The sequence below is a fragment of the Myotis yumanensis genome, unplaced genomic scaffold (genome assembly GCF_028538775.1).
Source record: "Myotis yumanensis isolate MYYU_CA2020_CCGP unplaced genomic scaffold, mMyoYum1.0.hap1 SCAF_3, whole genome shotgun sequence".
Classification (NCBI taxonomy): Eukaryota; Metazoa; Chordata; class Mammalia; order Chiroptera; family Vespertilionidae; genus Myotis; species Myotis yumanensis.
The window spans coordinates 184607450-184634572 of NW_027223754.1; the positions used below are offsets into that span (position 1 = coordinate 184607450).

General features: G+C 38.5%; 1 protein-coding gene across 14 annotated transcripts in view; it reads right to left on the reverse strand.

Annotated features, from left to right (window-relative positions):
- Positions 1 to 27123, reverse strand: part of PLEKHA5 (pleckstrin homology domain containing A5) — a 218561-nt gene that overhangs the window by 123901 nt on the left and 67537 nt on the right. The window contains exon 1 of one of the 14 annotated variants that reach the window (XM_070410621.1): positions 13492 to 13510. The exons of the other annotated variants lie outside the window; for them this stretch is intronic. The gene's annotated coding sequence lies outside the window, so the exon portion shown is untranslated. Of the gene's footprint in view, positions 1 to 13491; positions 13511 to 27123 lie in introns of those variants that run through there. 14 annotated transcript variants of the gene reach the window in all.

Below are 27123 nucleotides of genomic sequence, written 5' to 3' on the forward strand. Positions count from 1 at the left end.
TGTAAAGTTCACTGGGTTTTGACAAATACGTAGTGTCATGTAACCACAAATACAGTATCACACAGAACAGTTTCACCACCCGAAAGTCCCCCATGCTTCACTGTTCAACCCTTCTTCCCTCCCCCCAATCCCCTGAGCCTTTTACTGTCTCTATAGTTTGCTATTCCAGAATGTCTGTGGGAATCCTACACAAGGCAGACTTTTTAGACTGGCTTCTTTCCTTTAGCAATGTGCATTTAATACCCACCTGTATTTCTTTGTGACCTGGCCATTTCTTTTTCCTGCTGAATAATATTCCATTATGTGGATGTGCCACCGTTTGTTTATCCAGCCACCTAGTAAAGGATAGCATCTTGGCTGCTGCTAGTTCTGGCCACTGTGAATCAAGTTGCTACAAACATTCATGTGCAGGTTTCTGTGTGGACGTAAGTTGTTAACTCATTTGAGTACCTACCAAGGATCCTGATTGCAGGGTGGTACGGTAAAACAAGGCTTAGCTTTTTAAGAGACTGCCAAGTGACCTACCAATTTTGTATTCCCACCAGCAATGCGTGTGGGTTCTTGTTGCTCCACAATATTGCCAGCAAACGGTATGGCCAGTTGTTTGGATTTTAGCCATTCCAATGTGTGTAGCGGTATTTCATTGTTAATTTGTAGTTTCCCAATGATGAATATGCTGAGCATCTTTTAATATGCTTATCAGCCATCTGTATGTTTTCTTTGGTGAGGTGTCTGGTTAAATCTTTTGCTCATCATTTTAATTGGGTTGTTTGTTTTCTTACTGTTGAGTAAAGACATTTTTAATCAGGGCAGTATGGGTTTTTGTGTGTGTGTGTGTTCAGATTTACAAAACTTACTAGAGAATAAATCGACACCATCTAACTCAACAAAAGTGGAACCAATAGCAAACTACTTGAGTCTTTGGCTTTTTCTCCCTTTAAAAGCAGCACATAAAACTGAACAACCCAAATGTCACCAAATTATGGAGAAATGGTGAAAGAAATGAAGGTACCACAGAGCTTTTAACATGCTCATTATAAATTCTGACCACATTTTGGCTTTAGGGTTGTACTATTTAAAATATGAGCCATGTAAAGGACACAGCTGCCCACTATCAGGGCTTTGGCAAATATCCATGTTCATTTTCATACCTCAGTCAAGCTTAATGACACAGAGTGCAAGCTAGTTAACGGAGACGTTTTCTCAAGGGGTATTGGCTATTTTATTTGGAGATGTGGCTAATAACAATTTAGAGGGAATTAACTTCTCTATTTTCAACAGGAATTATAACTGCATTCAAAGAGTCGATGTGAAAGAAGCATTCAACCAAGGGTAAAAAATCAATTAAAGAGCTTTTTTCACTTTCTCCTTGTGTGAATTATTTTGAGAAGAAAAACCTTTAGCAAGAGTATGTATTTACTGCTATTTTATAGGGTGTTTGACCCAACCAGAAATAAAAGTGTTTCTACTGTCCCCATTTTTAAATGCCTCCTCACTTTCATAACCACCGAAACCAATTATATAAGTACATCTTAAACTTCCCCAATGTTACATGACAAAATGTATTTAATTTAAAAAATTAAGGTTCCTTTCCCGAATGAGAATAAAACATGTTTTGGGGTTTAACACTCAAATCCTCATCCCTTAGTATTCTTGATAAATAGATTAAATATTTGGTTGTTGTTATTTTTAAATCACTGGTATTCCCAAGTTTTTTTTTATTTCAAATGTAAAAAGCACTCAGTTCTTGCATCTTCCTACTTCTGCCAAACCTCTCTAGAAGTCTGCACCACTCATGCCACTAAAACTGCTTCCTCAAAGGGCAATCGATAGTCTCGTAATTGCTACATCAATGGTCTCTGTTTCTTTCTCATCCCTTCGATGTCTACCCAGCTTTTGACAACTGGAAATCTTTACATCCTTGGCTTCCACAACACTGAATTCTCCTGAGTTCAGACCCGAGTTCTCTGTACTAATTTTCTGACGTTCCTCATGAGCTACACTGTTACTCATGTCCCTTAAGCACAGGCATTTCTCCAAGATTCTGATTCCAGTCCCCACCATTTTCTGCAATAGGTGTGACAGCAACAGCATCAACCAGCACAACTAAAACGTTTGAGCACTAATGTGCCTTACGCCAGCCTCTTCACATATCATATAGTTCATCCTATACATGTGTAGCCTTTCCAGGAACCCTTTGGTGCCTAAACATACTCTGCAATTCTGGGCAATCTACCACTTCAGTCAAGCTCTCTTGCCCTTTCCAGAAGTACATTGTATTCCAAATGCCTTATCCTCTCGTTTACCATCATCTCTTCAGCGTTTTAGAACAGGGCTTGTTATAGAGATGTTTATGGAGCACAGGGTAGAATATTTATTGCACAAATAATTGGAAAACTCACACAGATCCCATCTCTCTCTTTTTAAAAAAATGTATTTTTATTGATTTCAGAGAGAAAGGGAGAGGGAGAGAGAGAGATAGAAATATCAATGATGAGAATCACTGATTGGCCGCCTCCCACACACCCTCTACTGGGGATTGAGTCGGAAACCTGGGTATGTGCCCTTGACTGGAATAAAACCCGGGACCCTTGAGTCCGTAGGCTGATGTTCTATCCACTGAGCCAAACCAGCGAGGGCCCATCTCTTTTTTGAGATAGGTTGGACTACAATAAAAAATAGACTACTGGCCCTGGCCAGTTCGCTCAGCGGTTAGAGTGTTGGCCTGTGGATTGAAGGGTCACGGGTTTGATTCCTGGTTAAGGGCTCGTGCCTCGGTTGCAAGCAGGAGGCCACCAATAGATGTGTCTCTCTCTCACATCAATGTTTCTCCCCCCCAGCCTCTCTAAAAAAAAAAATATCCTCAGGTGAGGATTTAAAAATATATATACTGGCTTAGAGTAGTAGATCATGTTGTTTTACCTTTTGCTGAGAAGATTTCTATAAGAAAGCAATATAAATAAATCTAAGAATACTAAACTCAAAATTACACAACCTTTTCGAGTACATCTTACTTATATAAAAGATGGGGACTAACTGTTAAAATTACCATTTTATCTTTGGAGATACAAATTTAGACAGAAACCCAAACCCAACACTTTGAGCTATAATGAGATCTACTAGATGAACTTGGTTCTTCAGTACCAATTGGTCAGAACAGACGTCTTTAAACTTGTTAGATAATTTGAGTTCTTTAAAATTGCTAAATAAATTTTAGAGTGGGTCTCAGGGATTCGGATTTGTCCTTTATATGACTTAGGACATTTTTTCAGAAGAATATGGATATATGGTTTCAAATACAAAAATGCTTTACAAAATTTTAAATGTAATTTGAAGTAGGGTTGGGTGGATGTTGTTATCTTAACTCCTTATGTGCAACCCACACATGTGGCTAAAATTTCAGTTGTTGACATGTCAGAGTCCCTATTACCCTGGCCATCTCTGCATGTGAGAGAGCACTAAACAATAAATAGTTACTCAATATCTGGATTCTGTTATAGCTTCTGTATTATCTATAATTCATAACATAGTTTTATATTTCACACAAAAATTTTCTGACTAACCTAAACAAGCTTAAACTGACAGGGATTCCAAGTATTGCAAAAGAAAAAATAGTTTTTAGTAACCAAACAATTTCTACAAGACAAAAACAAAACAAAAAAAGAAGAAAAATACACTGGCTTTTAAATGAAAGCCAGCATCTACCGGGAGGGAGAAGGAGAAGGAGGAGGAGGGGGGAAGAGGAGGGGGGAAGAGGAGGGAGGAAGAGGAGGAGGAGGAGGAGGAGAAAAAATACACTGGCTTTTAAATGAAAGTCAGCATAAACAATTCCTGGTTTTCAGCTTCAGATGAGTTCTTAATACCACTTGGCAGGCAACTTTTTAATTTGCTTTCATTCTCCCTTTGGCAGCTATTCTAAAATTTTTAACCCTCCTTAAGCCACCTACCCAATCCCTCCAGTGCCCCCAAGTAAACTTTTGTTGCCCTACAGCTCAAATCTTAACAGAAGTTAAGCCCATTCTTATTTCTTCCTTCAAGTGGAGATGCCTCCCCTCCGTTCTGTATCTCTGATCTGCCTTCCCAATTTCTCTGGGACCCTGTTCTAACAATTGGTTCTTCCTTTCTTGCAATGTCAATCTCTGCTGTACTGAGCTCCTACTTACCAGCTGAAAAAAATTTATTTATTCCCATTCTTTGATGCATCTTGTCAATTCATTTCTCTTTTCTTTCTTGGTCCAAAGACTAGCTCCCACTGGTTGGTGGTACTACACTCCTTCCCACCCCCAATCACTCCTCTGCTCACTGTGAAATTATTTCTATCCTCCACACTCATGGTTACTGATGTCTTCCTAATGGACAAATGTCAAAGGATGCTTCTTAGTCCTCATCCACAGGACTGATGTGTATGTACAGTTATGCTCCTGCTCCTCTCTCTTGGTTTTCCTAATCTAACCCCGGTTCTCTGATGCTAACCATTTCTTCTAGGTTTCCTCTGCCCATCACCTAGCCATTGGATTTCCCTTAAGGTTCTATCTTTGATGCTCTTTACACCTACTATTCTTAAGTAATTTAATTCACTCCTCATTTAGTGGCTCGTTATTATTCAAAAACAATATTGGTGTTTTAATCACACCTATACATTCTAATCTGCATCTGGCCCTAATATTTTTTTCTTGCTCTGCAGGATCCTAAAGATCTAATTTCTGCTATCTCAACAAAAGGAATATCCTATCCATATTTAAGATTCAAAATACCCAAACCTATTTACTCCCAGTTAAACCTGTTTATATCCTAAATTTCTCATCTCAAAAATAACCCAATTGTAGTGAGTAGTCAGCACTCAATGCTACTCTGATTTGTCTTCATTATTTGCCTAAGGCCCCTGTCCCCAAGCACCTCACACCCAATACTTGAGCAGCACTTAAGTAACTGTTCCTTGAAGAGATCTATAAGCCTTAGGTCTCACTGTTCACGGTTGGGAGTGCTATCCACCCCTGCTTAGCAAATTCTTAGTCATCCTTCCAAACCCAACACAGACATCATCTGCTTGGGGAAGCCGCCCACACGCTCGGCTCCTTGGGAAGGAGGAGCTCCGCCCCCTCACACTGTACACTCCTTTCCTTGTCCTTAGCATGCCCCCGAGGGATGTGACCCTTCTTTGGAGATTTAGGCACCTGGGTCTGGTAAATGGTCCCATGTATATTTAATTATTTAATAGTAATTACCTCTTTTTAGGCTATATTCCCCTCTACTGGCTGGATTAAAACTGTCTGAGGCTCACCAGAATCTAGCACAGGGAATAAAATATTAAAAACACATAGAGTTCTTCAGGTTAGACATGAAGAATTTGGGAATTACACAGATCTGGGTTTAAATCCTGGTTCTGCTACTTACAAGCTAAGCTCTATGAACTTAAAACAAAGAACCACTCTCAAAAAAATATTTTCTTATTTCTAAAACTAATACCTTTCCCATAGAATACTGTGAGGATGATTTGAGATAACAGATCCTCAATAACCTTTAACATAAGTATATGTAATATTTGGTGAATTTATGAACATGTTGGTCATGTAATATTTCAAGTCATAAATATTTAAGATTAAAACTAAACATGGGAGCACAGATTAATTTTTCAAAAAGCCACTTATTAACACATTTACTTAAAATTAACATTTTAACAGATGCTTTATATCTTTATTAAAACCAAACTTGAATTTGTTCTTTTTACTTTGGTTGGTAAATAGAGCTGCCCTCTATTTAAAATCTTTATAACCTTTACAATAATAGCAAAAAAAGCATGAAATTACTAATTTCTATTTTTTCAAACTCAACATAACAATTTCAATTACTTTCTCTACTTCACTACTCAGTAATTCTGGTGTTCTACAGTAAAATGAAAAAGTGATCCAAAGACAGACTAAGCTAATAGACATTAGAAAATTAGAAAAAAATAAACAAATACGTAAATTAGATATGAAAGTCATTTGAACTCAAGACAGCTATTATTATTCAACAGCAACAGCTTAAAGCTAAGCACAAAAATCAAGACCTATCAAAATATCAATATTAAAACAGTAAGATCATGAATGATTTTTATTTTATCATTTTTACCTGTTAATTTTTTAATAAAACAATAAGCATGCATAACTTTTTACAATAAACTTTATTCTTGAATTTTTCTGAAAATGCTTAAAATAAGTTGTTAGGTGAAAAGGTAGAATTATAATATTGTATATTCATATGACTCCAATTAAAGGATAAAATATGTATTCATGAGGTATACATAATGAAGAAAAAGGCAACATGCAAAAAATATTCTTAGTTTCTCTGGTAGGTGAAATTACTAGTAGTTTCTGTTGCCTTATTTATAGTTTTCTGTATTTTCCAATTTCTTCATAATGATCTAGTATTACTTTTTAAAAAATAATAGCTTTTTTGGATTCAGATACCATAGAATTCAGCATTAAAGTATACAATTCAATGGTTTTTAATATATTCATAAAAATTGTACAATCATTACCACAATCAAATTTAGAACATTTTCATAACTCAAAAGAAAACCTGCATCCGATAAGCAGTCACTCCTCATCACACATCCCCTCAGCCCCCCGGCATCCTCAATGAATGTATCTTCTGCCTCTATGGATTTGCCTATTCTGGGCATTTAATACAAGTGGAATCATACAATATGTGGTCCTTTATGAATGTTTCTTTTACTTAACATGTTTTCTGGGTTCATTCATGGTGTAGCACGTATGAACACTTCGTTTCTTCTTGTCACCATGCAACATTGCATTGTATGAATATACTGCATTTTATTCACCCATTTATGAGTTGTCATTTGAGATGTTACTGATACCGTTGTAATTAGCTAGTTATTAATAATAGAAAAGGAGCAAGAGGAAGGCCAGAGGTTATAGCATAGCCATTTGGGCAGCTTCACCAGGAAGCTGAAACTTTACATTCCCCAGGGAAACACCGGCCCATTCCCTGCAAACCTCTGGGGGAAGGGAGACAAAGGCAGATGTGCACATGTGTGGTGAAGTTGGGGTGGCACAGGAAAGATGCCTGTCAGTCAAACCTGGGAACGGAGATCATGGGCCAGAGGTGGCAGGGCCACTACAAGCACATGAAGATCATGTTTTTTAACAGAAGAAAACATTACCTAGATTCAAATTTGTTATAACAAAAATTAGTTTGTAGGAGGAAAACCCCCCGAATGTATTGTTTTCTCTTAAAATTACTTAAAAATATATGCTATAACTACAACAGTAGAGGAGGAATTTGGCATTTAATGTTAAATCACTCCTCAGCTACCTAAAAATAACTGAAATGTGCAATACAGTAATAACTGAGTCTTATGAAGTTCAAGTATTTGTTTTGTCATATGCTAGGTAGTGGATATATATGGGCATCCCACTCATATCCTTTGTGTACCTGTAATATTTTTACAATATTATTTTATAATTTTTAAGTATTAAAGAGAAAAAGTACACAATGTAATCTTCCTCCATGAGCGCTTTTAAAAAACAAGCAAAATGTGCTAAGCTTCATGTTAATGTCTAGAATTGCATCAATAACTATCAAATATCATTGTTAAAATCTATAAACAGATCAATTCTTTGATTATAAGAAAAATTCCTGCTTCCTTATAAACTCTTTAGGGAAGTGAGGAAAAGGAGTGAAAATGAGGTCTCTGACCAACCAGGAAACAGATACGCTGATTAAGTTTCCCAATGTTCACATCCTCTGCCCTATAATTTCTACTTGTTTATATAGAATGATTTCTACACCAGTTCCTAAGATTAAGTTATCCATACCCCAGATGGATTTTGCTGGTGAGCTGTTATCTGCTGCAATTCTCTCCCTTTCTTGCCATAAGCAACTTGTCCTCAAAGGAAAGATATGTTCCTGAAATACTTATCAAATCACTTTTAGTAAATAAATCATAGTTTCTCATTGATTTAAAGTGTAAAATTCAGAGATTTATTTTTAAGGAAAAAGTATAGCCTTAAGAAAAAATGTTGCTTATATCCAAAATGTACTTTCGGTCAGATAGGGGTGGTGGGTGGAATTCCATCATAGTTCATCTGGATTGGGAGAAAATAACCCAAAGATGTGTGCTGGCTAGCAGACAAGCTATTAGAACTGCTTGTCCAGGTGTCCAAGTGATTGTGTTCAAGTAACCCTTATTTTTACTTAATAATGACCCAAAGCACAAGAGCAGCGATGCTGGCATATGTCAAAAAGAAGCAATAAAGTGCCTCCTCTCAGTTAAAAGGTGTGAGTGTAGTAAATAAGATATTTTGAGAGAAAGACTACATTCATGTAACTGTTATTGAAGTATGTTGTTGAAGTTGTTCTATTTTATTATTAGTTATTGTTAATCTCTTATGGTGCCAAATTTATAAATTAATCATAGGTGTGTACGGATAAGATAGTAAAAATGAGATCTGGTACTATCCATGGTTTCCAGCATCCATGGAACACAGTCCCCATGGATAAAAGGGAAACCTTGCATATACTTTTGAGATACCTATGTTAAATCATTTATACCCCTGAGATCTCATATTAAAATTAAGTAGTTTTTTTTAGAGTTATCTAACTGACCTTGAATTTGTCAAAAAGCTAGTTTCACAGGAAGTGTACCGGAGAGAAGATAATGTACAGCATCCATGGGCCTAACGATAGTATTCAAGGTGTTTTTCCAATACCAACCCATGTGCCCATTCAATTTCTGAAAACTGAACAAACCACCAAATTTTCATGTCCTTGTCATTTCACATTATCAGCTCATTTAAGGAGGTTATATAATGAAGTCTAATAATTTAAGTGTCTTTCTTAAATAATAAGAGTATGAAAGGGTTTTGTTTGTAAAGAACAGCAATCTTCACAAAAGTAGAGAACAAAGAAACAAAAAATAAGCTCTTAAATAGTTTTATTCATTGATATTGATTAAAAAACATAAAAAGAAAAATATTTAGTTCAATAAACATTTAGTGAGTACCAACTGTGTGTTAGGCATTGCTAAATTCTACTAATTTAAAAGCTCATATTTCACTAAATGTGATTTTATTTATTTAAAATTGTATAGTGATAAAAACAAATTTGAGGTATTTCTTTAGCCAAAATACTTATCACTTTGTCAACCAGGCCCCAAACAGCTGGAACATGCAGATATTTAGCCATTACTCTATTTATGAAAGTTGACTAAGCAATTGAGAGTTTTTCCAACACTGTATCATTTATACATTCTGGCTTAAACAATATATTATTATAAAAAGAGTCCAAGTATATAATTATTTATAAATCGGCACCCTTCTCTGACTCTAGTATTACAAATAGAAATTTATTTTTAAAATATATTTTATTGATTGTTTTTACAGAGAGGAAGGGAGAGGGACAGAGAGTTAGAAACACCGATGAGAGAGAAACATCGATCAGCTGCCTCCTGCACACTCCCTACTGGGGATGTGCCCGCAACCAAGGCACAATGCCCTTGACCAGAATCGAACCCGGGACCTTCAGTCCGCAGGCCAATGCTCTATCCACCGAGTCAAACCGGCTAGGGCTCAAATAGAACTTTAAAAAAAGTTTAATACAGAAAAAACGTAGTTTTTGTAAAAAAAAAAAGAGAGAGAGACAAACATTGAACATCTACTTTGTGACTATACATCATGCTAGGTTCTTTATATAAAATTCAATGTTCATAAATATAGAAGATATATATATTGATATTTCTGTTTACTATGAAAACAGACAACAAATCATAATAGACTAAATATATTAGAAAATAACTTTTAGTTAAAATTATTAAATTAGCTTTTCTAAAGAGTCTTAGGTCCACCTGGAAGGTTATATAATAAGGGTTTACATAAGGGCCTGCCTGCAAAGCAAGTTTCAGAAGGTATACTCTGCTTAAGACAACGGAAGAATGCAGTCTTTTAAGCAAGAGACCACCTGGCCATAGTCATATAGACCCGAACAGAACGTTGTCAGAAGCTGAATAAATCGGATTGCTAAAGCTTGCATAGGAACTGACCAATCAACAGAGCTCATAACCCTGACCCCTTAACTCATGATTTTTGCCCTTAAAAGCTCCAAATTGTTAAGACATCGGGGAGTTTGGGCTTCAAGCTATCCAGCTTCCTATTCTTAGCGCTCTGCAAATAAAACAACTCAAATTTCTCCGCTGCAGAACTCGGGTTTAGTGTTTGGCTCTGCTGTGCAGCGGGAGGGACAAACCATTCGATTACACTATTGAAAACAAAGAGAATAGAGAAATGAAGATACTTAATGGTAAAAACTAGAACTCAGGTCCACTAGATTATAAATAAGTGATCACTTATTTCCCATTACAAACTATATTTTAAAAATTAATTTCTCTACAGGAGTAATCTAGGAGTAACTTTAAGAGAATGAATAGAAACTTGTGAGAATTATTAAACCTTTACATGGTAATCACGTGTCCCAAATTCTTCACATAGTATTATTCACTGCCTACACTTGTAGAGTAGGGGTTTTCAAAAATGTTAATTTTGGCTTATATCACTATTACTATCACTAAATCTAATCATGCCCTTTATATCCCATTTACATTGTAATTCTAAGATTGTTCTTGTAAATGAAAAAAGAACTGAGGCAGTTTTCTGGAAAATATAAGCAAATCCACCATTCTTTTCTCACTTACCCAGATTTTATAAGAGTTGATATTCAGAATTAATAAAAAGATTTGATAAAATTTTAATATCATGTACTGTTTTTTCTTTGCAAAAGTAAAGCATATTCGAGACAAAACTAAGTTCTAGAATAAAGTTCTGAACCAGATGTTTAAGGCCAAGAAGTTGTACTACAAAAAGCCCTTACGGCCCATTATTCCCCAAACCTACATGACTACAGATCTCATTTTGAAATAAGATCTTGGGATCTTCAAGCATTATTTAACTTCATAAAATTTGGGAAATAAATGCTCCTTCATTGGCAAATGTTACGTTAAATAAGTGAGCTGATGAACGTAATGATTTGGAAATTAACAAAACATACAGTTGTGTGCTTAATTTTTACAGACCTGGCAAAGAAATCCTTGTCATAAGTAATTTTTCTTTTCATATCCCCCCTCCTTTCGTTTTTCCAATATTTCTCAATATTTTTTCTACAATCAAACTGCCATTGTTTATCTTTTTAATTGAATACACTGGACATAAAACATTGGTAAATTTAAGGTATACAACATGCCACCTTGATATATTTACACTAGAGGCCCGGTGCAAAAAATTCACGCACTGGAGAGGGGTGTGTGTCTCCCCCTCAGCCCAGCCTGCAGCCCCTCGCAGGCCGGGACCCCTCGTTCCTTACCGCTGCCGTGGAGGTGGAAGAGCTCCTGCCACTGCCGCTGCGCTTGCCAGCCGTGAGTCCGGCTTCTGGCTGAGCAGCACTCCCCCTGTGGGAGCGCACTGACCACCAGAGGGCAGCTCCTGCGTTAAGCGTCTGCGCCCCCTCCCCCCCGGTGGTCAGTGCACATCATAGCAACTGGTCATTCTGGTCATTCCGCCATAACGGTTGCTTAGGCTTCTATTATATAGATACTGTTATATATATAGTCTTTGCACCTATATTTATTAAATTATATAATTATAGTACAAAATTGCTGTCTGGTTATTTAGCTTCTATTGAAGATCTATTGATTAGAGGTAAATGGGACTAAATACATAAGAGAAAAACAATGTCAAGTATAATTTTGCCATGAAAATTTCATTATTATCCATAGTTTAAAATAAATATGGGGGGGTTGGGGGATTTAAAAAAATCTGTCATACTTTAACTACATACTATACATGAAATATGTATTTCTGCTAAATTAGTTTCAAAGACCACAGAGGATTTACACATTTGAAATTAAAAATAAGAAAGCAGTTGATAAGATTCTGTAAAAGCAATACTTGTGTTTTTTTTCCCCCCACAGCAGCTATCTGTGAATAACTTATGGCACCTCATAAATCTTTGCAACAGTCCAAGAAATAATCTTATTACTTTAGAAACCTTAAATAAACCTATTACCATGGTAAAAATAATACATTAAAAAATAGAAGTAAACGGAGTGTGCAAGCTGCCCAAGGTCACACAAATGAGTCAGTATTTAGAAGTGGGAATAGATTTCTTGAGTATTATCACCTAGTTCTCATCTCTGTTAACCCTCCCTTTTCACGAATATACAAACTGAGTATACACCCACTTCCTTCTCATGTGCCAATCCTAGAAAATGGCATAGAGGGGGCAGTTCACAAAATAAAGATATTTCAGGAAACCATCACATTAATTGCCTGGCATTTGAAGACACCGAGCTTTTAGTATTCTCTTCCTATTCCTCCCACTCCTCTACATCATTTTTTTCTAGAACTCTTTAAAGCACCTCAAATTCCCTACCTGACTTCCTGTTTCAAATACTATTTCCCCCCAAGGAAATAAATATGTTAATTTTTGCTTCCTTCAAATCTCCAAAAACACAAGGATTTATCTCAAGCAGAGTATGCAATTTTAATTTCCAAGAGAATACCCTGAAGATTTGGTTGCCAAGTTTGTGCATTATAAATATATTTAAAAAATCATGTTCATTACGAAGTAATACGTAGATTTTAAATATCACTTGATACTATGAGAATACAATATGGGGGAAAATACACAAGATCTCCCCTCACTTTAACTTCATGGAAGAACATGAACATTTTAGATAATAAAAACAATCACAAAACATTTAAATAAAATTATCTCCCTAGTAATCACCATAATATGAGCTCAAGGGAAGTAAGAGCCCAAAACAGCAAAACTATTATTGTGCTCTAAACACTTCTGAAGCTAATTCAATATCTAAAAATAGAACAAATTATAAATACGAATGCTGAATAATTGTAACACTTTACAAATATGCTGTCAATCTCATTTTACTTTAGAGTATCTTAAATGACCAATTATATTACAAAACCAATTTATTTTTGAGCTACCGTTTGAACAATATGTAGCTATTACTACAATATACCCTTTTCACTTTCTTTAAAGAATTCTTGCTCTTATACTAAGTAGGACTTAACCACTACTACTTTTTAGATTTAGCAAAGAAATGTAAAGGCAAACATTATAATTTCATTAAAACTCAAGAACAAAAATGCTAAACTGTCCAAACTGACAAATCCTGTACTCCCTCAGCACATAATTCTGCCAGCATTATTCAGCAGCAGTGAACAAATGAAATTTGTGAGGAACACGGAGGTAGCAGCATAGCAATTTATGAACTTGTCACCTCAGAAATGTAAAAATGTACTGAAAATATTTCAAAAGAAAGATCTGGACTGCAGAAACAATTTTCTCCTCATCTCAGCTAAGTTCCTTGCTACATAAAGCTTCAGCTCAGTATAAAACAAGCGGCAGATCTAAGTAAAGACATACACAGCCTTGCTAAGGATTATAAAAGTAGAACAAAACAGCTAATCAACTCACCAAACAGCCTTTTGCTAAGACCTGCGTTCTTCTTTTTATCTTAGGCTTCTGGTTTCCAAGACAAATTATATGCCCTCTAACAGAATGATGACAAAAGGGCACACCATGGTCTCTTTTCTGCTCTCTCCACAAAATAAAACTGAACTACACTGCAGTCTCCTAAAGTACTCCAAAAGTATGAGCATGCTCAGTATCTAATTTAAATGACTTGGTATTTCATCTCGGCATGAGATGGCCTACTTCCCAACAAACTCAGAGAGCTGCAAATTCAATCGAAGATGATTAACTGCAATACACTACACAGAACCACCAAGTGGTAATTGATTTGTTTTTAACTTCCTGATTTCTGTGGTTCATTTAACTTGATGTGACTGGAAATGATTATTTCTACACTTTTATTAAAATAGATCCTTAGGTTTCAATATTTCACTATGTCAACATTAAGTATTCCAAAAAGTGCTGGCATGAACAGGAGAATTCAGGATATCCAAGATGTGGTCCCCACCAGTAAATCTGATCACTCAAAAATAAAGCAAACTGTAAGCCATTCATATTTCATTTTTAACCCCTTGTCCTGTCCTCTTGCCTATTCAGCAAATAAAACAATCTGCAAACTATTCAGTAGTACTTTAATTTCTCCTTGGGAAATATTAGTAAATATCAGTAAACTGAAATGTTCCGTACCTTTAGTAAAAATGCCCGCTACCTTTAAACCATTGGTTCTCAACTTTCCTAATGCCACGTCCCTTTAACATGGTTCCTCATGTTGTGGTGACCCCCAACCATAAAATTATTTTCGTTGCTACTTCATAACTGTAATTTTGCTACTGTTATGAATCGTAATGTAAATATCTGATATGCAGGATGTATTTTCATTGTTACAAACTGAACATAATTAAAGCATAGTGATTAATCACAAAAACAATATGTAATTATATATGTGTTTTCCCATGGTCTTAGGCGACCCCTGTGAAAGGGTCGTTTGACCCCCAAAGGGGTCGCGACCCACAGGTTGAGAACCGCTGCTTTAAATTATAGCAATAGAATATTTCTCATCTATAGCTTATACATAATAAATTATATGCTTATATAACAACAAACCTCACCCAAATGTTGCTAAAGCTATAAACAGGAATAAATTTTTTTTTTTTCATTTTGCAAAACAATTTTTACAACACACCACTCACACACACTCAACCAAACAGTTTACATGTATATGTTTAAGTGATCAACTAATTTTTCTGGTAAGTTGCTGCCAACACTGGAAATGTGGTGAACAAGCTTATCCTCTGCTCTGTGATCATTTCAATGTTCCCGATATAGAAATCTAGCACAGCAGACAGAGCCTCACCAAAACCACCAGACAACTCTTATAAATCCACTTCCCATTTTCACCTTGAGCAGACAAGCAAAAGCAGGAAGTGTTCATACACTCGACACACCAAGCTTGCGAGAGCAAACCGCTGCAGGAGTGGGGCTAACAAACGCATCTTTAAACGGGCCCATATGCCAAGGCATGGCTTTCCTCTCTTAACAACCCTTCCTGGTTACTTCTATCACTTCCCTATTGTGAACTGCCTATCCACACCCCACACAAATGTCTCATTTTATGAACAGTAGCCTTGTCTACCCCTTCTTCCCCACCCCCAAATGAACATGGAAGGCCTGGGGAAGCAAGAAGGCTTAGAAAAGAGACAAATTCCATAGCAGCAGCGAAGTCAAGTCCCTCACAGATAATGGAACAAGATCATTAAGAAGTTTAGAGGTTGTAAAAAAGAAAATGTTAGAATTTTTTTTTTCAAAAACTACGGAGAACCATTTATGGAGCCACATTTAATTCCAACACCTTTCTAGGAAAAAAAAAAAAAGTTAAGTTCAAAGAAAATTACCAACACAATTTTCTTTAACATTCTACCCAAGTAACTCATTCTTATTGACGAGTATTAGGTAGGCATAACTGCAAGTTCTGTGGATTCTGTAGGTCATATAAGCATTCTAGCTCTAAAGAAAGAAAAAAATGTCCAGGGAAGAGGGAGCACACAATAAAAACCAAGTACCAAGAGCTATAAATGTACCATGAAGTGTAAATAGGCACCATGTTTCGTGTACTGTATGTGTGAAGGTGAGGATTCTGTAGAAAGAGTAGGTTACCTGGGGCACTCGAGGAAAGCTCTAAATCTCTGAACAAGAGAGGAAAAGTTCTTCATTGGAAAACAAACAAATCTACTTCTGATCTATAAACATGTACTGAGAACGTGTTATATATGAGGCATGGTCCAAGAGTGGGAAGAAAAACAAGGATTTAGATCCAGAGACAAATGGCAGGGGGGGAGGGGGATGGTGGTTAGAGATCAACCAAAGGACTTGTATGCATGCATATTAGCATAACCAATGGACACAGACACTGGGGCGGTGGGGGCTTGTCCTGCGGGGCAGGAGTGGCGGGGGGAGGTCAACGGGGGGGGGGGGGGGGAACATATGTAAAACTTCAGACAATAAAAATAATAAATTTTAAAAAAAGAAAGAAAAACAAGGAGGATGATCTCTTAAAAGAGCTCAGAGGCAAGCGTACATGTAACTAACACAAGATTATCCTGGCAAAAGAGCGGTGCTTCAGTGCTCTGCAGAGTGCAGAGGGAAGTGAGAGCACATTCTGATAGGGGAATCCAGGAAAGCTGTGTGTGGGGCGGGGAGGGGGGGGACTCTTTGAAAGGCCTAAAGACTGAGGATCTGGACCAGAAACAAGAGGGAAGGAAGAGGAAGCAGCCAGGTGGGAGGCTGAGGAGGAGGACAGCAGGGGACCCGGGAGCTGGTGTGGGCACCAGAGAACTTGGGGCACTGGTGGTGTGAGTACTGGAAAGTGGAGGCTGTGAACCCTGGGGAGAGAAGCGACGTCATCTGGGATGGAATTTGGAAGCAGATGGCAAGAAGCATTTTACACCCTGGATAGTAAGAGGGTCATCCTAGAATGTTAAAGAGGGCCATGGCCAAACAGCAGGACGAAGGAATCGACTTTGGAAAGGCAGATACAAAAGAGGTAAAAGAGGCATTAGTACCAGCACACTGGCATCAGAAGTCCCTTTTCGAATTCCATATCACTTAATACACTCTAACCTGAATTCCCCCTCTCTCACATATTCAAATATAGCATTCTGATTTAAAATTGAGGCTGTCTCATTAATTACATTTATCCTTTTGATCTTAATTAGAAGTCCTATTTTAAAAATATCTTTATCTCTCATCACTCATTCTTTAATTTACTTGCTTATCCCTTTTCTAGTGACAAAACCTGATAAAATAGTTCCGAAATGCTGCTCTGATAAGAATGAATGGATATGTAAAAAAAAAAAAAAAAAAAAAAATCAAAGGAAGATATAACCTATTTCTAAGACAAGGATCCTGGTTGGGGCAACTGGGTGTAGTGAGGTCACTAACCAAGCCAGAAAATACAGGTAAAAGGCAGGAGGGAGCGTGAGTTCAGCACAGGGAACGGAACGGGAAAGGAGACTGCTGAGTTTCAAACAGGTGGACCTGAGGTAGCAGACAGCCGCCTGGTAATACCTGCGGCAGGTCAAAGGAAACACATGTTTACAGAAGAGGAGAAGCAAATGAAGCGATGGAGGATGCCCGCTCCTGTGGCAGAGAATAGACCCAGATGACCCGGGAAGGGAGCTGAGAATGTGGGAATCACCCATCGGGAGTAACATTAAGGAAACGCAGGGAAGAAACTTCAAGGACGTGGCCACACGGTCAAGGACAGAATGAAAAAGGCTACTGGATTTACCTACTGGCTGCCACAACCCTAGTGAAAACTGTTTTGATAGTATCCTGGGGTCAAATGTCAGCTTACAAAAGGCCTAGGTGGGTCTGAGTCCTAAAGAAGGACCCGATAATAAACACTTAGCGCTTACTTTTGTCAGGCACTGTGCTAAAAACTTTATATGAATGACAGCATTTACCCCTCCAACAACCTTATGCGATAACTTTATTTGAAATGTCCAATAAAGCCCTAACCAGTTTGGCTCAGTGGACAGAGCTTCGGCTTGCGGACTGAGGGGTCCCAGGTTCGATGCCGGTCAAGGGCATGTACCTTGGTTGCGGGCACATCCCCAGTGGGAGGTGTGCAGGAGGCAGCTGATCGATGTTTCTCTCTCATCGATGTTTCTAACTCTCTATCCCTCTCCCTTCCTCTCTGTAAAAAAAAAAATCAATAAAATATATTAATAAAATAAAATGTCCAATAAAGCCCAAGAGCTTTGTTACATGTCTTCCCCAAGGTCCCACAGCTGGGAAGTGGCGGAGGGGTGCAAGGCTTCCACACTGCGGGGCCCAGTCCCTGTGCTCACTCCCACCTCGAATATTGTCTCAAATGGCAATGAAAATAGCTAGCATTTATGGAAGGTTTCAGATATAGGTCTTCACTTAATAGTCACAACATCCCTGTGCAACAGATCCTGTTACTATTCTGCCTATTTTACACATTTGGAGACTGAAGCTTCGAGGCTCACCAACTGTCACATAGATAGTCAGTGTTGGAATTGGATCCAGACTTTGGGTTCCAAAACCCATGATCTCAATGTGACCTAAAGGGCAATAAGCTCATGAAGGAGGCAAAATTACTGAGAAAGGAGGGGGAGAATAATCGTGAAGGGAAGAACTGGTAAGCAAGAATAAGGAACCCAAGGCAAAGGGGGTGAATCCAGTGTTTTGTTTAGTTTTATTGCCGTGAAATTTACATTCCTAGAACCCACATAGGATAAGTGCACAAGTCAATGTTTTTTAATAAATATACAGGGTGTGCAGCCATTACCACATCCAGTTTTAGAGCATTTCCAACACCTTGAAAAATTCAGTCCGTCATGCCCATTTACAGCCAATTCCAACTCCCACCCCAGCCCCCAAGCAAGAGGATCTCGAAGATGAGAAATAAACCACAAGTTAGAAACAGCCGCGGCCACCACTGTCCCCATTGCCTTCTGTGGGACAAACCGATGACAAACCTCAGTACAGCACAGTAGCAATCAGTCACGAAGCACTGAGTCTCATTGGCAAAGGGTCCCCACTTATATTTTACTGCTTTCCCACTCAGAGACCTTTAGAAGGCATTAAAAAAAAAATAAAGAAAAAAATTAGAAGCACTTTGATTTTTAAAAACATTCGATTTAATAATTAACAAAATTAGGATTGTTTTTTTCAAATATAGAGCAAGAAAGTAAGCCCTGGGAAATATACAATGAAATGGAAATAGTAACAGGAAGACATCTGGGGCATATTATTTGCAAAAACCTTGGGCAAAGGAATAAACAAATTCTGCATAATAATTTGTTACTGTCTGACAGGAAAAAATTTTCAATTTTACAACAGATTTTCATAGGATAAACTTAAATATCCCAGTGACTTTTAGTGCAGTGATAAACCCTTAGTGTCTACTTAGCATGTGACAAGATAATGAATAGTCCTAATTATACATTATTTTGCCATTCAAACTGTCAGTGCTTAGACTATAAGATTATCTCTTGTGCTTTACTAGAAAAACAAAGGCACACACACAATTTTGCTTCTAAATAAAGATATTATGAGGAAAATATTTTTGTAAGCACTGTACTGTGCAATGAAAAGAAGAAATGAGGGCGAGGCAGGACTGTTTCCTGCTTTCAATTAAGAGACAGAACAGTAAGAATTTCTTAGTGCCTCTTCCCCAAAACCAGAATAGTCAATTTCTTTCCATTCTACCTAAGAAGATAATTAAAAAAAAAAAAAATATATATATATCTATTGATTTCAGAGAGAGGAAGGGAGGGGGAGAGAAATATCAATGATGAGAGAGAGAGAGAGAAAAAGAGAGAGAGAGAAAGAGACATTGATCACCTGCCTCCTGAATGCCCCCTACCGGGGGTCAAGCCCGCAACCCGTGCATATGCCCTGACTGGGAATTGAATCGTGACCTCCCGGTTCACAGTCGATGCTCAATCACTGAGCCACACTGGCCAGGCCTGCCTAAGGATATTCTTAATGGGTTACTTAAAATTTCATATTAAGTATTACAGAAATCTATAACTTAAAAAAAACACACACACTGTGTACCCTTTGTTGTTTCATTCATTCATTCCACAAATACTTGCTGAGCATCACCTCTGTGCCAGACACTTTTCTACTTACTAGGGATACAGTGGTAGAAAGGTCTATGTGCCCACGGAGCATACATCCTCATGGGGGGAAAGAAAAGCAATTAACAAAGACTATATAAGTTAGAGAGCAAAGGTTATGCCAAGAACTAAGATAGGCTAAGTGCCTGAGAGCATGGATGGTCAAGAAAATTGCTGAGGAGACAACATTTAAGCACTGGCTCAAACAATGACAGAACAGGGGGGGAAAATTCCAGATAGAGTGGGCAGTAGGTGTAAAGGCTCTGAGACTGGCATCCCTAAAGAGAAGAAGGGGTGTGACTAGAGCATGGTGGGGTGAGGAGGAAACAGTTAAGCGATGAGGTTTGAGAAGTAGCAGTTCAACTAGTGCTGGATTTTTTCTAAGCCAGAGAAGGGACTTTGGATTTTATTCTAAGTGATATGGAAAGCCATTGGAAGGCTGTGATCTGATCTGATTTATATTTCTACATTTTAAGAAGATGCCTCTGTCTGAAGTGGGGAGAATGGAGGTGTAGAGGGTCAAGAAGCGGGGGAACAGAGAGAGGCCACTGCAATTGTGTGGCTGAGATAATGGTGGCAAAAATGGGAGGGATGGCAGAGATAGAGAGGTAGGTAGATCTGGGCTACATTTGGAAGGAGGAGGAGATGTCAACAGGGCCTACTGACAGACAGGAAGTTGGGGTTGGAGGGTGAGTAAAGGAAAGACAAAAATTAAGGATGGCTCCAAGTTTCCTGTCTGATTGTGTCTAGTAGACACTATGTGGAGAGATCAGTGAGGAGAGAAGTGGAAAAGGGTCTATGCTAGGGATATAGATTTATGGGTGACTGACATATGCTGTGCAAAGAACCTTGGTAGTAAATGAGGTGACCTAAAAGAGAATACATGACACAGGCTTCATTAATCAGCAATGCCTACTATGTGCCAGGCCCTATGCTATGTGCTTCGTGTGAAGGACAGACCCGTGCCCTCAAGGAGCTTACACTCTATCAGAGAAAACAAATATAAACATAATAAGTAAACTGGGTAGTATGATAAAAGGGTATGTGCCAGGGAATAAAGTAAAAAAGTAGAGGAGCTGGGGGTGTGCGTAGGGTGATGGAGCTAAATGAGTGTCATGGTTAAGCCTCATTCAAAAGATGAGATGTGTGTAAAGAGCCCGGCAGAGGGAAAGGTCAGTGCAAAGGACTGAGGTAGGAATAAATGAGATCTTCTGAAGTAGGTAGGACGAGCCCATCTGAAGAACAGCAAGACCAATATGGCTGAAGCAGAAGAAAAAAGGGCAGCAAAAGAGTGGCCAGAAAAGCAGCATGAAACCCACAAGTAGATGAAGACGAGGGGAAAGGTGGAGTAAGATGAGAACAGAGAGGTTCCTCCTAACACTGGACGTGCAGTGTGGAGTCAGGAGAGAAGACAGCCCTCTCTACAGAAGGGCAAGGAAGGAGGTCCAGCTGGCAGCACAACTTGGCTCTCAGGACTAAACTAAATTCTTGCTCTATCGCAACCAAGAGGCAAGGGTTTGAACACTTTAATAGTGCCAACGTCATCAATCAACTCTGGAATCCAAAAAAGTCCATTTTGCTTATTTTCTCACTCCATGAGAAACCCACCCCAAAAATCACAACTCTAAGCTATTTCTCAAAAAAGATTAAAAAAAAAAAACAAAGAAAAAGAACCCAGAGGGGAAAAAAAAAAAGCTAAAAACTCATAAACCAGAGTTTTAGAAGCAAAACAGTACCAACCACCATCTGTTGAGAGTCATTCCAGGTAGAGTGGGTAGATGACTGCTCTTTCATTTGTACGAGGATGCTGTCAGGTAGGTTTTACTGAGGAAAGATGACCAGGATTTCACTACTACGAAAGGAAGGGAATGGATTAGGAGGCTGTGTTTTCTACTCTGCCACAGATAAAATATAATCCTATATAACAGTGGTTCTCAACCTTCCTAATGCCGCAACCCTTTAATACAGTTCCTCGTGTTGTGGTGACCCCCAATTTTCATTGTTACAAATTGAACATATTTAAAGCATAGTGATTAACCACAAAAACAATACGTAATTATATATGTGTTTTCTGATGGTCTTAGGCGACTCCTGTGAAAGGGTCGTTCGACCCCCAAAGGGGTCGTGACCCACAGGTTGAGAACCGCTGCTATATAACAAAACCCTAATATGCAAGTAGAACAAAAGGCAGAATGACTGGTCGCTATGACACGCACTGACCACCAAGGGGCAGATGCTCAACACAGGAGCTGCCCCCTGGTGGTCAGTGCGCTCCCACAGGGGGAGCGCCGTTCAGCCAGAAGTAGGGCTCATGGCTGGTGAGTGCAGTGGCAGTGGCCAGGAGCCTCTCCTGCCTTCGCTGCAGGTAAGGAATGAGGGGTGAGGGGTCTCGGACTGCGAGGGGGCGCAGACCAGGCTGAGGGACCCCCCCTCCGAGTACACAAATTTTGTGCACTGGGCCTCTAGTATATTGATAACTGAGCAAAGGAGACAGATTCTTCAAGGAATTTAAGAAAGGTACACAAGACCTCATGATACAGAAACAAAACCCTACTCAAAAAAGTTACTCAATAGAATACCATTCAAGGTCATGGAAAGAATGTAACTATTTGCTTTTAAAAATTATCTAGATTGATAGATATACTTCAGTCATTTCCATTAGTGTAGGCAAGGCAAACCTCAGATGCTCATTAGGCAAAGTTATATAAACAGCAACGAGGAAAGAAAACAAGATGCCAAAAATCAAGGGAATAATCAATAGAAATGGCTGCACAAATTAAAGTATACCTGTTCTATGAATCATGAAACGCAGCTGTTAAAAAAACAATAAGGCAGAACTGTGTGTCATGGAAGAGATTTCCAGTATATGTATATTATCTTGAGTAAAAGGGTAGGTAAGAAAACAGTAAATATTAACAGTATGGATGAAAGCTACTTTTATTTTTTGTAACTTCATACTTGTGTTTGGTGCTAAGCATGTATTAGTTGTACAACTAACAATGAAAAAAGGAAATGGGAAAGGAAGAGGGGTGAGAAGAAGGTTAAAGGAAATGGAAAGGAAGACAGGAGCCAGGAACAAGACAGGTTCATGGGCGAGCCGTGTGATGTGGGGAGAGACAGCCTGAGATGTCCCCAGATCCAAGTCCTCGCCCAGCTACTGCCTTTGGGCAAGTTAAACGCTCTAAGGCTCAGTTTACTCCTGTGTTGAGTGAGGATCACACTCGGTATTTCTCATCCATTGGAGTTACTGTGAACACGAAATCAGTTAGTTTTGAAACATGCCTAGCACAGTGCCAGGAACAGTGTAACTACCCAGTAAATGGTAGCTAGTGTTATTTTCTTTTCTTTCTTTTATATATTTTATTGATTTTTCACAGAGAGGAAGGGAGAGAGACAGAGAGTCAGAAACATCGATGAGAGAGAAACATCGATCAGCTGCCTCCTGCACATCTTCCTACTGGGAATGTGCCCACAACCCAGGTACACGCCCTTGACCGGAATCGAACCCGGGACCCTTGAGTCCGCAGGCCGACGCTCTATCCACTGAGCCAAACCGGTTTCGGCTAGTGTTATTTTCTTGAATCGAAATGCTAAAATAATGTCATCTCTAAATCACTTCCTCTTTATATCACATTCTTAAAGCATGTTTTATTTGATATGAACTCTTTTTACTAGTTTACAAAGTAGATTTTAATAACGATCACCAAACCAATCTAGTAGGAGAATATAAGCTGATGGCAATATTAGAAATATAGTTCATCCTTGTCCTTACTCATTCGACACTGAGCACTACACCTTGTGCTTCTTATTCAGAAACTTCACATTTCAATTTGTCTGCAGCATATCAAAGGACTGGTAGATAACCTGTATCTCTTCAAGTCATTCTGCACTAGATGGGTAAATAAAGGTTATTAACTTAGGGGCACAACCTCAAGACTACATTTTCAAGTAAAAAAAAAAAAAAAAATCAAAACTCTAACCATAAACCAGAACAGATTTTGAAGTAGTAAATAATAAAATTCCTACTTTCCAATTTAGAGTAAGAAACTGATTAAAAATTTTATATTGCTTTTCCACAATAACCCAATTCAGTCAACATAATGTTCACATTTGCTATTCAAATGTTGGCTTCATGTGTTCCCACTGGGCCCTATTCAAAGCTCATGAATTATCTTAATAAACAAAGTCTTGCCTAATGAAGCATTATTATTGTGAATCTTATTCCTCTTCTAATTATTAAGACTCCTGAAAAAAATAACACCCTATTAACACTGCACCTTCTTTTATGTTTAAAAGTTCACTTACATGCTACTGTGCTTGGAATTATGCAACTCATCAACACTCCAAAAACTTACCTTTTATTCAAAAGTCTAAAATCTAGAGTAGGGTTCAACAAACTTATTCTACAAAGGACAGTAAATATTTTGGCTTTGTGGACTGTCTTGGTCACAACTATTGCCTCTGTCTTTTGGTAATGAGAGAGTAGTCATAGACAATACATAAGCCAATGAGCTTTGCTATATTCCAATCAAACTTACAAAAATAGGCAGCAGGTTGAATTAGTTCTGCAGGTCACTGTTGCCAATTCCTAATCCATTATCTTTCGATCCTTTAAAAATTTGCTAACACATGTCTCTGACCACTTAGCTATTAAATTTATTTAGGGTCTTCCCAACATTTAAGTAATTTTTCCTAATTCTGTACTTAACCAAACAGAACTTGCTTAGTCATTTAGCATTTCCTCATGAATCCCATTTTCTAAAATTTATTTGTATGCATCTGAATACTCCCCAAATTTCCTGTGGAAAGTAGGAATGTCAGAATGCTGCAATTAAGTGCTTTATAAGATTGAAAAATACATCAAGTATTTAGATTTTTTTCTTTATGAAAAAGTCAAGGCAATTATGAATAAAGATACATATCCTTTTAAGGTAGGGTAGCCAGACTGTGCGCTAGCCAAGGATCCTCATCTCCTGGCACGCACACCCTGGTCACATCCCTTCCATTGCAGCTTGTCTTGGTCTCTTGGATGGCTCACTCTGGACACAGCCAGCTGCCATGTCAGGAGGGCCACATAATCCCGTGGAGAGGCCCACGTGGAGAGAAACTGGCTAGCCAGCCCCATCCTGCCAGGCATGTGATCCTCCAGCTTTCAAGCTTTCAGACACTGAGGCCCCAGCCACTGCCCAACTACAGCCTCTTAGACACTCTCAGCCAGAAATGTCTAACCACGCAGCTCGAGAACTCCTGCCCCACAGGAACTGGGAATGCTAAGGAATTATACCAAATTCCGGGGTGATTTGAGGCCACCGTGCATACCCCTCATCCAACGAGGTTATGATTTAGCTCATGCTGTATCAATAAATATTTTGGTTAGTGGCAGCTGCCGTTGATAAACAAGCACCTCCTGACCTGCAGTAAGATGGGTTTAGGGGACTAGGCTGACATCAGCAACAACTAATCCGGCTGCACGGCAGTGAGGAGTGCTATGCTGTTTGTTCACCTGCACTCAACATGAACTTAATATGTGCTCTGAGGCAAGGTCTGTACCAGGCTAGCAAGACAGCCTGCTTTCTACACACGGGAGCGTTATCCACAATAACAGTTACATGCGGAAAAGCAATCCTTACTTCGCTTCCATTCTTGCCCCTGTAGCTCTCACTGCTGCACAGGGCAGTATTTTTAAACCCAGTCCCTGGGATGCTTTCTACCAGCACTTTTAAATAAACAGAAGAGAAGGTACATACAATATAGTAAAGGGAAAGTACTTCGCATTTTATTTTTATATAAAGAAATGTATTTGTATGTGAACCAGGGCTCATACAATAATATGTATTTCTTATCATGGATCATGGTCAAAAAGTTTAAAACCAGTGACATTAAATACCAAATACATTAATGTTATAGAAAACTAAGGAGTTGCCACCATCTCCCAATTCTTACCCACCTCATTCTCCGTTTCCGGCTTCTCTTTGCCTGCCTGTAAAGTATCTAGGCTTCACTGCTCATTTTGTTTCCACGTTGATATTTTTAAACCTCCGGGGAAACTGGCTCTGGCCCAGTTGCTTTCTTCCTCATCTCAGTCCTGTCCATCTTAAGGGTTGAGAATAGAGAAGTCTCTTCTCTGTGGGGACACCCCTCTTAAAACACCATGTTTAGTGGTAGTCTCCCAAGAGTAGGGCAAGCAAGAAGAGGAAGATCATACAGGGAACCTGAAATGACCAAATTTCTGACTAACTGAATCATCTTCATTTCTCCAACGTGCTAAAAATAATTTGACATTACGCTGGCAGCTGATGGTTTTACATCATAAAACTGATTTTTTAAAAATTTTATTTTATATTCTTATTGATTTCAGAGAGGATGGAGAGGGAAAAGAGAGATAGAAACATCAATGATGAGAGAGAATCATTGATCCACTGCCTCTTGCACGCCTCCTACTGGGGATCGAACCCGCAACCTGGGCATGTGGCCTTGACTGGAATCGAACCTGGGACCCTTCAATCCACAGGCTGATGCTCTATCCACTGAGCCAAACCAGGGCTCATAAGGTTGATTTTTGACTCCATAATGTCGTAGCAACAATGATATCTTCCACCTAGACTTTCAGATTGCTATTACTTACAGGCAATAATAATGCTCCCTGCTTTTATGACAAGGTGTACAGATGTAGGAAGGATCTGGAGTGCAGGAAGTAATTCCCAGCTCTCTTCTGTAGTGTCTGGCATAGACTTTGCATTCAGTCAATAAATGAATGAATACTAAGAAAAAAGTATTTTGGGTGGGAATTAAAAAAGAGAAATATTCATCAAATCAACTATAATCCATTTACTTACTTGTAATGCTTCAAGGGAAAGGCATTTTTCATAAGGAAGCTTTCCTAGCTTGAAGCCAGAATTCTGACCACTGAAAATATAGTGAAACATTTCCTAAAACTGTGTCATGACAGGAGGGAGGATTTCAAGACTACTCTGAAATGAGAGAATGAAGAGAAAAGGTCAGGGTGATGGTTCTAGTGTGTCCTGATGGTTTTCTATCAAAAGGGCACAGTGAAGCTCATGAAAGGCCGCGGAAAAAATGAGACTAGGAACAAGAGTCAGCTGACCAATAAATTCTAAAAAACACGCTGCAAGGCAGAAATGGGGGATCAACATGTTGTGACCAGATCTCAACACTTAATAAGAAATTGGATTGATGCCTTTGGAATAGCACAGAGAGGCAAGTAACCAAATTCCCTCAGAATAAGATCAAGGGGCTGTGGGGGAGGGAGGGGACATTAAATCACAAAAAAGCTCCAATGAAAGGAAAACTTTGGCTCTTCCCAAAAGCCCTTTTTCTAAGCAACAATCCGGATTTTTATTAATTATGTAAAAAGCAGTTCTTTTTCATGTCAATACAATTTTAGCATAGTTATGTCATCCTAGTCCTATCACTGGTCCAAACAAGAATTAAAAATATGTACTACAGCCTGTTTATTGGCCTAAAT